The sequence below is a fragment of the Rhinoderma darwinii genome, chromosome 3 (assembly GCF_050947455.1).
Source record: "Rhinoderma darwinii isolate aRhiDar2 chromosome 3, aRhiDar2.hap1, whole genome shotgun sequence".
Lineage (NCBI taxonomy): Eukaryota > Metazoa > Chordata > Amphibia > Anura > Rhinodermatidae > Rhinoderma > Rhinoderma darwinii.
This window is the reverse complement of record NC_134689.1, coordinates 292,486,631-292,497,391: the sequence shown is the minus strand read 5'-3', so window position 1 is coordinate 292,497,391 and position 10,761 is coordinate 292,486,631. Positions and strand designations below refer to the sequence as shown.

The 10,761-nt window shown below is 44.2% G+C and overlaps 1 long non-coding RNA gene across 1 annotated transcript; it reads right to left on the bottom strand.

The window, feature by feature from the left end:
• Positions 1–4,841: 4,841 nt before the first annotated feature.
• LOC142748112 (uncharacterized) lies at positions 4,842–10,444 on the bottom strand. Its single transcript, XR_012882142.1, has 4 exons — positions 9,750–10,444; positions 5,751–5,833; positions 5,556–5,666; positions 4,842–5,371 (listed from the first exon to the last, which is right to left on the bottom strand). It is a non-coding gene; the product is annotated as an uncharacterized LOC142748112 (long non-coding RNA).
• Positions 10,445–10,761: the final 317 nt, after the last annotated feature.

Sequence of the window (10,761 nt, the reverse complement as noted above, 5' to 3'; positions counted from 1 at the left end):
GGGAGGCATGTGGCAGCGTATACTGTTTTTTATTTGACGTCTTGGGAGAGATATGTATCAACTTTTGTTTCAAATTGTCAGTTATGGCGCCCAAGAGAAGTCGGAAATCCATTGATGACAATAAACCAATAGCAAAACGAATACCACCAACATTTACCCCAGAGGAGAAAGCAAAAAGAGCCGAGGAGGTAAGACTTTGTGCAGTTGATGTCTGTGAAATGCTTCACTGTGCTGTTGGATAGCACGCTGACTCTTGCATTTGTGGGGGGCCAAGCACACCCCCATATACTTGTTTGAATGGAAACCAAACCGGTAGAAAAGTTAAATTTGTAAGCCAACTTTTGGTCCTCCATTCCATTCCGAATATTGGTTCCTATATTTTTATTGTCTTTTCACTCACCTTCACCATTGACGTTAGTGGAGCGCACACTATGGAATATACCTATGTTTGGGGTCACATTTTTAGCTTGAAAAATGTAATTATTAGATGTACATGTCCACTCCAAAAATCAATGATAAATAAGTCAATGTCCATCTGTTCCTTTCTGTACTGTTGTCACAATCTGGATAATCTTCACTTACATTGGATTTTATTGTGCCAATTTTTTTTTTTGTTTTTAGAGAGCAATATTAGAGCAGGAACTACGAGCAAGGTGTCCCAAATATCAGGATCCAAATCTAATTCTTGTACAACAGCCAATGAGAAAACGGGCAGAACAGAGTGCGAGACAAACTCCTTCAGCGTCCGTGAAACCGGTGGAATCGTGGTGTCAGTGTGGGAACTGCATTAATTTGCCAACAGAAGAGGAATGCGTCTGTTGCAATGATATACGTAATGTGCTAAACAAAATGGAGGAAGATGAGCCGATGAGGTGCATTACAGAGCATCATACTTTTATTGGCACATGTCTGGACAAGGAACAACTGACCCTATGTGAAAGCTATAGATGTTTGGGTCCAACACGTCAAGCACCGCTAAATAACAGGTAAGGAAATTAGTTTGTGTTCCAGTCAAGTTTCAATGATGGTATTGTGATCCAAACCGTATTGCCCAAATAAATATTATTATGTGTGCTTTCAGCAGCATGCATGTGTCTAATATGTGTCTGACAAATCTTCTGTGGTCCCTGTAACACTAGAAGTAAATTTTGATCTTGTTACACGCACCAATTTAAGAATGTCTGTCGCTCCAGCGTTTGTGAGCCGTTATGTATTATTGTAAATAATCTTACCATGTAAGGGGTGACAGTATACAATTGTGGTCTGTATAGTGTGCAAATATGATTGCCTAAACATTTTTTTTTTATGATGTATAGGTCCTTACGGATGGTTGCATACAGAATGTTCACCGTGTGGGTTCACGGTTACCTTGGACGAAAAAACAGGCGTACTATTCCAGCATGTGCAGTTCAGAAAGTCAGAGCAATGTTTCCAGAAGAAAATCAAGTATATGTTGGTTTCAAGCTAGCCACTGACAATAATGCTTCTGAAATGGCCGATTTTTGAAATGTGTTTGTTTACTTTATTATGCTATATTTTTCAATAAAAAAATTTTAAAATCCAAACTTTAGATGTTTATTTATTATAATATATTAACACAGCATAAGTATTGTACATAACAAAACAAAATATACAGGATCTAAAGTGCTAGTGTTGATTCAGAGGAAGGCGAAAACCCATGGTTATTTACGTTTTGTTCTTCATTAGTGGGGGAAATTCCTTCCCGACTCCAAATATGGCAATCAGACTAAATCCCAGAATCAACACCCAATATCCACAGATAGTTTGCTTACAAATTATTACAGTGACAGGCAATATAAATAGTGGCAAATAGTTGTACGCTTTTTTTGTAGAAGGGCAAACACAACATAGTTCAGTACATTAAAAACGTGACTTGTGAGCTAGAACAGTTGATGCTTTATCCGGCCGTGGTTCTGTGGCTATGTTTGGTGGTAGGGTCAATGTACGTGTTTGCCAACTATGTTCAATTTCTTGTTTTGTCAATTTGATCACATTTACAAACATAGGAAAGAGGTGTGAGAACGACATTGGTACGTACTCTTTCTTTGCAGTCCATTTTTTGCTTAGTTTAGAGAAAACTACATTATACCTCATGCTACCAAGCCGATCCGACTTTGTGGTCTGTCGGTGGACTCTAGATTGTTCCCGTTTTGTATTATGATTATGGGCCAAAACAGCAAGTTTTGTCCGTGCTTCCATTCCGTCTAAAGCAAAATGTATTCTTTTCGGTCTGTATTTTAGAATAAAGCTGTGGAATACCTCGATTTTTCCTGTATGACAGAAAGATGACAAGTGGGGCAAGTCTTTCAATAATTGTTTATCTTTGACAATCTTTTCAAGCTCCTGATAGGCTGCCGATGTTGTTGACATCCAATTGTGTTTGCGATCGTCATCAATGTCTAAACATCTGTGATCACATTGTGTGACAATGTCCCCCGGGAATTCATGTACATTACAAATATGTTGAAGTACAGAGAGCCATTTTTCCCGCAGCACATCCACATTACCGCAACTAGTACTACAGCAGTACCAAAAATGATTGGTTATTGACGTGATCCAATCAACAATTTGGGAACAGCTTTTTTTTTTACTTGCAGCCTTCAGCTTCTTCCGAATGGACTTAGCATAATGCCATATATCAAATTGATGTCCAATCTCTGGGTATTGTTCACGTATTTTTTTACGTATGGAGACATGACGGTCTGTTGCAAGAACATACACATTGAGCCCATCTTGAATAACACGGTTAAGACAGTTTTGAAAGGCCAAACTTTCCATAGCCACAGAAGATGTGGTTTGTGTAACCTGAACGATTTCAAAGTCAACAATCTTGTCGCTCTTGTAATCCATCAATGTGTACACACAATATTTTGCATTATGCCCAGGGCTATCACATTGTCCGTCACCAAGGAGACACAATGGTGTTTCTTTGATTTCTTTATGAAGTTCCATTTTTTCTTGTTTCCAGTGAATGTCCACCACTGGAAATAATAATTTTCTTTGGTGACGAAAGTAAGTGGAATGTGAAATAAATTGCATCCCAATCGATTTACAAATGTCAGACATCTTGGCATAGTTCCCACCATTAAATAAAATGGAAGCTGCAATCAGAACATTCCCAACCGGGATACGATTACACTTAGGTTGACTTTCCCAAAAATAATCATGTCCATTGGGACATTTCCCTTGTAGTGAAAGATAGGTACCTTGAAGGAATTTGACTGTGTTTTCTATTTTGTGGCCACAGAAACACGCGCACTGAGCAACCAGTACATCTAAAGCCGATTCAAAAACCAAAAATTTCCGCTCTTTTACTAGGTCTTCATCTGCTCGTTCTGAAAACAAATTTGTTGTCACGTTGTCAAATGATAAACTAGAATATGGTGGTTCGTAGTCCAGATCTCTTGGATCATTTATGACAGTAGAAGAAACAAAGCTTTCCTCTGGATCCTCCAATATGACTTTGCTTGATGTTTGTCTTTGTAAGCGGGGGGTTGAGAACGTTGATGGGTAAAAATGATCCAACTTCATTGTTATTTGGTTATCAAAAGAAAGTTCTTCCTCTGGAAACTGGCATCCTGTATCCACTGTGAAGATGTGTGATTGAGTGGTTGCATCTCTTTTGCTTTTGAAAGGTGTGTTGGTGGCTCTCGTTGACAATGTCGTCTGTCGGGTGTTTGTTGCTGCATTTCTTTCAAAAAATTTCCTCTTGACACCAATTTTTACATGTTTCACTCCCATGACTTTGGACATTGACGTTGGTGGATCGTTTTGCATTGAGGTACCGGTCGAAGCGTATGTAATTCTGTTGGTGGATGTAGTAGGCAAAGGCAATTGCATGCATTGTGTTGCACAAGAATAACTGTGTTCCTCTTCTGTACGTTTCCGTTTAGATGGTGGACACTCTGTTTCCTGATAAGGGAATATCGTGGGAATTGCACTTTCCTTCAGCCATCGTATCTTCTTTTCCGACTTAAAAACATAACAGTCTTCTGCAAAGTGTTTTGAACATAGTCTAAATAAATCTTGTTTTTTCCCATCCAAAATTCTTTGTGAGAGTGCATCTAGATTGTCCAACGATTGTCTGGCCTGTTGGAGCCAAACTTTTATCTTGTCAATGTTGCCTGGAAAAACATGCAGGGTCACTCCTTGAGAGTAAGTAGCTCGATTAGACCGACTGTCACAACCAGAGACAATGCACGACGGCATTTCTATCAAAAAAGTAAATGTAAATATTATGGCATGAGAAAAGATCATTACGGTAATAACGAGGGATTACATGAAGATAGTTGATACCCGGAATGAGGTGTATTTGTGTACTACCATACTTACTATTCCAATTTAGATGTGTGAGTTTGCCTTTTCTAAGTGCAAGAGTAAAACTCGAGAGTTTGTCTAAAATTAGATTAACCACAGCGTGTTTTTGAAGACATAACATCACATTTGTGGCAGTTCTTGGGTCACCGCGTGCGAAGTCACCCATATTTATCACACAAATGTGGCCTATGGTGTGTTGTAGATTGTCATGTGGAGAAGTGAGTATTCAACATGTTACATTGTTTATAGGTAACTGTTTGGCACTGGGAATTTACGGTTGACCAAGGCACAAAATAGTGTGTCGTTTTAGACGATCATTGTAATACCGTCAATGATCTCAGTGCCAGACAGTTTCACCATGTCAATGTTTGAGTATAGGTTTTTTGGCTGACCAACCCATTTTTTTTTTTTTTTTTTTTTTATGTAATAGAGACAGTGAATTAAAGAGAATAGCATTTATAAACCAATTTTTTTTTATTGATGAAGCCATAACTGCCTTCCAAAGTAACACAGAAGAAGTGTTCCATCATAAACACAAATATAAAATTTACATGCAGAACACAAAAAGTTTTTGTTACATAGTCACCAAAAAAGAGTTCAGTTAAAAAGTCAACATTGACGGATAGGGACCAACATATAAAAGTAGAAATTGGAAGACGAAAATGTAAAAGAGATTTACATTGAAAATACACACGTCAACGACAATCACAAAGAAGTTATCAGCAGATGAAAAAACATTGCTTCGTCACATCATGTTTCTGGACCTTCACCAGCAGATGAAAACAACTTTTTTTCCTCATCTCATCATCAAACCGGAGCCTTTAGCAGCAGGTGAAAACACCTTGCTTTGTCACATCATCGAACTGGACCTTCATCAGCAGATGAAAACAACTTTTTTTTTCTCATCTCATCATCCAACCGGACCTTTAGCAGCAGGTGAAAACACCTTGCTTTGTCACATAATACCACCGTACCTTCACATTGTATTACAGAACGTTTCAGCCAATCATGCGGCATGTCAAAGTTATATTTCCTACAGAAGAATAAAATAAAAAATGTATCAATGGATTGATCAACTTCAAGCGTTGCACTATGCGCAACATGGTCGCTTTGGAAGAATGACATCCCTGTCTGATCACTCTGCATAGTTTGGCTCCTCTGGTGAACTTGTGTGTCATGTATGTTTATATTAACTCCCTATGTTAGGGATTACTTACTTTCTATAATTCGTTACTTATGCTGCTCAGAATGGCCTGTTCGTCTCCACGGTGGTAATCCGCTCTGGTTGCTGCTGTCGTCGTCTGTATCTGATAGCGTTGCTTTGCCTCCTGTTAAAAAAAGTACAATAATATATATAAAAAACCATAATTTGCAATTATTGTACGTTTAGGGTAGTCCCCTCGCTCCCGCACCTGTTCAAAGTATCTATGCTCCTCGAATACACTCCTCGCGGTTGTGTTTTCACTGGCGCGCTCCCTCTCCTCCTGGTAAACTGCTGTTCAAAAAGTCACACACATTGTGGGATTAGATAAAGTGATGTACAAATAGCTGCCACACTCTAAATGCTGCCACACTATAAATGCTGCCACACTGGAAATGCTGCCACACTGGAAATGCTGCCACACTGGAAATGCTGCCACTCTGTAAATGCTGCCACTCTGTAAATGCTGCCACTGCCCTCCCTTGGTATGATGACACAGGCCTCCAATGTTATGATGCCACAACCTATACACTGCCACAACCTATACGCTGCCACAACCTATACGCTGCCACAACCTATACGCTGCCACAACCTATACGCTGCCACAACCTATACGCTGCCACAACGTATACGCTGACACTACGTATACGCTGGCACAACGTATACGCTGACACTACGTATACGCTCACACAACGTATACGCTCACACAACGTATACGCTAACACAACGTATACGCTAACACAACGTATACGCTCACACAAGGTATACGCTGCCACAAGGTATACGCTGCCACAAGGTATACGCTGCCACAACCTATACGCTGCCACAACCTATACGCTGCCACAACCTATACGCTGCCACAACCTATACGCTGCCACAACCTATACGCTGCCACAACGTATACGCTCACACAAGGTATACGCTCACACAAGGTATACGCTGCCACAAGGTATACGCTGCCACAACCTATACGCTGCCACAACCTATACGCTGCCACAACCTATACGCTGCCACAACCTATACGCTGCCACAACGTATACGCTGACACAACGTATACGCTGACACTACGTATACGCTGGCACAACGTATACGCTGACACTACGTATACGCTCACACAACGTATACGCTCACACAACGTATACGCTAACACAACGTATACGCTAACACAACGTATACGCTCACACAAGGTATACGCTGCCACAAGGTATACGCTGCCACAAGGTATACGCTGCCACAACCTATACGCTGCCACAACCTATACGCTGCCACAACCTATACGCTGCCACAACCTATACGCTGCCACAACCTATACGCTGCCACAACGTATACGCTCACACAAGGTATACGCTCACACAAGGTATACGCTGCCACAAGGTATACGCTGCCACAACCTATACGCTGCCACAACCTATACGCTGCCACAACCTATACGCTGCCACAACCTATACGCTGCCACAACCTATACGCTGCCACAACGTATACGCTCACACAAGGTATACGCTGCCACAAGGTATACGCTGCCACAAGGTATACGCTGCCACAAGGTATACGCTGCCACAAGGTATACGCTGCCACAACCTATACGCTGCCACAACCTATACGCTGCCACAACCTATACGCTCACACAACGTATACGCTGACACAAGGTATACGCTGACACAACGTATACGCTGCCACAACGTAAATGCTGCCACACCGTAAATGTTGACACTCTGTAAATGCTGCCACTCTGTAAATGCTGCCACTCTGTAAATGCTGCCACTCTGTAAATGCTGACACTCTGTAAATGCTGCCACTCTGTAAATGCTGCCACTCTGTAAATGCTGCCACTCTGTAAATGCTGCCACTCTGTAAATGCTGCCACTGCCCTCCCTTGGTATGATGACACAGGCCTCCAATGTTATGATGCCACAACCTATACGCTGCCACAAGGTATACGCTGCCACAAGGTATACGCTGCCACAAGGTATACGCTGCCACAAGGTATACGCTCACACAAGGTATACGCTGCCACAAGGTATACGCTGCCACAAGGTATACGCTGCCACAAGGTATACGCTGCCACAACCTATACGCTGACACAACCTATACGCTGACACAACGTATACGCTGACACAAGGTATACGCTGACACAACGTATACGCTGCCACACCGTAAATGTTGACACTCTGTAAATGCTGACACTCTGTAAATGCTGACACTCTGTAAATGCTGACACTCTGTAAATGCTGCCACTCTGTAAATGCTGCCACTCTGTAAATGCTGCCACTGCCCTCCCTTGGTATGATGACACAGGCCTCCAATGTTATGATGCCACAACCTATACGCTGCCACAAGGTATACGCTGCCACAAGGTATACGCTGCCACAAGGTATACGCTGCCACAAGGTATACGATGCCACAAGGTATACGCTGCCCCAAGGTATACGCTGCCACAAGGTATACGCTGCCACAACCGATACGCTGACACAACCGATACGCTGACACAACGTATACGCTGACACAACGTATACGCTGCCACAACGGATACGCTGCCACAACGGATACGCTGCCACAACGGATACGCTGCCACAACGGAAACGCTGCCACACCGAAAACGCTGCCACACCGTAAACGCTGCCACACCGTAAACGCTGCCACACCGTAAACGCTGCGACACCGTAAACGTTGACACTCTGTAAACGCTGCCACTCTGTAAACGCTGCCACTCTGTAAACGCTGCCACTCTGTAAATGCTGCCACTCTGTAAATGCTGCCACTCTGTAAATGCTGCCACTCTGTAAATGCTGCCACTCTGTAAATGCTGCCACTGCCCTCCCTTGGTATGATGACACAGGCCTCCAATGTTATGATGCCACAACCTATACGCTGCCACAAGGTATACGCTGCCACAAGGTATACGCTGCCACAAGGTATACGCTGCCACAAGGTATACGCTGCCCAAAGGTATACGCTGCCACAAGGTATACGCTGCCACAACCGATACGCTGACACAACCGATACGCTGACACAACGTATACGCTGACACAACGTATACGCTGACACAACGTATACGCTGCCACAACGGATACGCTGCCACAACGGATACGCTGCCACAACGGATACGCTGCCACAACGGAAACGCTGCCACACCGAAAACGCTGCCACACCGTAAACGCTGCCACACCGTAAACGCTGCCACACCGTAAACGCTGCGACACCGTAAACGTTGACACTCTGTAAACGCTGCCACTCTGTAAACGCTGCCACTCTGTAAACGCTGCCACTCTGTAAATGCTGCCACTCTGTAAATGCTGCCACTCTGTAAATGCTGCCACTCTGTAAATGCTGCCACTGCCCTCCCTTGGTATGATGACACAGGCCTCCAATGTTATGATGCCACAACCTATACGCTGCCACAAGGTATACGCTGCCACAAGCTATACGCTGCCACAAGGTATACGCTGCCACAAGGTATACGCTGACACAACCTATACGCTGACACAACGTATACGCTGACACAACGTATACGCTGACACAAGGTATACGCTGACACAACGTATACGCTGACACAACGTATACGCTGACACAACGTATACGCTGACACAACTTATACGCTGACACAACGTATACGCTGACACAACGTATACGCTCACACAACGTATACGCTCACACAAGGTATACGCTGCCACAAGGTATACGCTGCCACAAGGTATACGCTGCCACAAGGTATACGCTGCCACAAGGTATACGCTGCCACAACGTATACGCTGCCACAACGTATACGTTGCCACAACGTATACGCTGACACAACGTATACGCTCACACAACGTATACGCTCACACAACGTATACGCTCACACAAGGTATACGCAGCCACAACGTATACGCTGCCACAACGTATACGCTGCCACAACGTATACGCTACAACACTGGAAATGATGACACACTGCTTTTGCTGCCACAGGCCTCCATGATATGCTGACACAGGCCTCCCGTATATGATGCCACAGGCCTCCCTGATATGATGCCACAGACCTCCCCTATATGATGCCACAGGCCTCCCCTATATGATGCCACAGGCCTCCCTGATATGGCTCCATGATATGATGCCACAGGCCTCCCGTATGATGGCACAGGCCTCCCGTATGATGGCACAGGCCTCCCGTATATGCCGACATAGGCCTCCCTTATATGATGCCACACATGATGCCTATTTCGGCGTTACTTACCGCCTCGCTGTTCCCCCACGGTGGTCCTCCCAAGTCGCCTCGCTCGTCCTCCTCCGTCGCCTCGCTCGTCCTCCTCCGTCGCCTCGCTCGTCCTCCTCCGTCGCCTCGCTCGTCCTTCCACGTCCGATTCCCTGGTACACCTCGTCCTTCCTTGTCCTCCTCGTCCGACTCGCTGCTCCTCCTCCGTCGCCTCGCTCGTCCTTCCACGTCCGACACACTGGTACACCTCGTCCTTCCTTGGCCGCCTCGTCCTCGAAGTGTCCCCTCGCTGGTCCTGGTCCGCCTCGATGGTCCTGGTCCGCCTCGATGGTCCTGGTCCGCCTCGATGGTGCTGGTCCGCCTCGATGGTCCTGGTCCGCCTCGATGGTCCTGGTCCTCCTCAGAGCGTCTCCTCGCAGGTATGCTCGCAGTACAACCTCCTTCCACTGTGTAGTCGCTTTGAAAATGGCGGCACACAATGTAAGGAGGTTTGAAGACATTGAAACCCCTCCCTCTCCTGGCACTTGCCAGGATAAGGGAGGGGGGATTCTGTGAGCTCACTAGAGCGAGTCACTTTTCCCAAAATTTGCAGCAGAAAAGCTATGTGGTTGCTTTACCACATGCAATGCTGCAATTTTGGGAATGGCTCCATCTAGTGACCAGAAATGGTAAATACTATAAAATTGAATCCAATTGAATCCAATTTATAATATTTCCTGACTCGTGAAAAAAATAAAAAAAATTGGAACAATGTTTAATCACCTACACACTATATGTTTAATTTAAATAAAAAAAACATGTTTTTCAGGCAACACATTCCCTTTAAGGCCCATTGGATGTATAGTTTTTAGTTTCCAAATCCAGCGGGCCTCTAACCGTAACAATGTTTTCATCAAAGATCCACCCCTTAGGCCCATTTCTACATGAACAATACCCACAATGTGTAGACCCTTTGAATCACATCCATGGTGTAGGCAAAAGTGACTGGGTAAAGTTTTAAGTAGCTCTACCATTTCAGGTTTGGTTCCTCTAG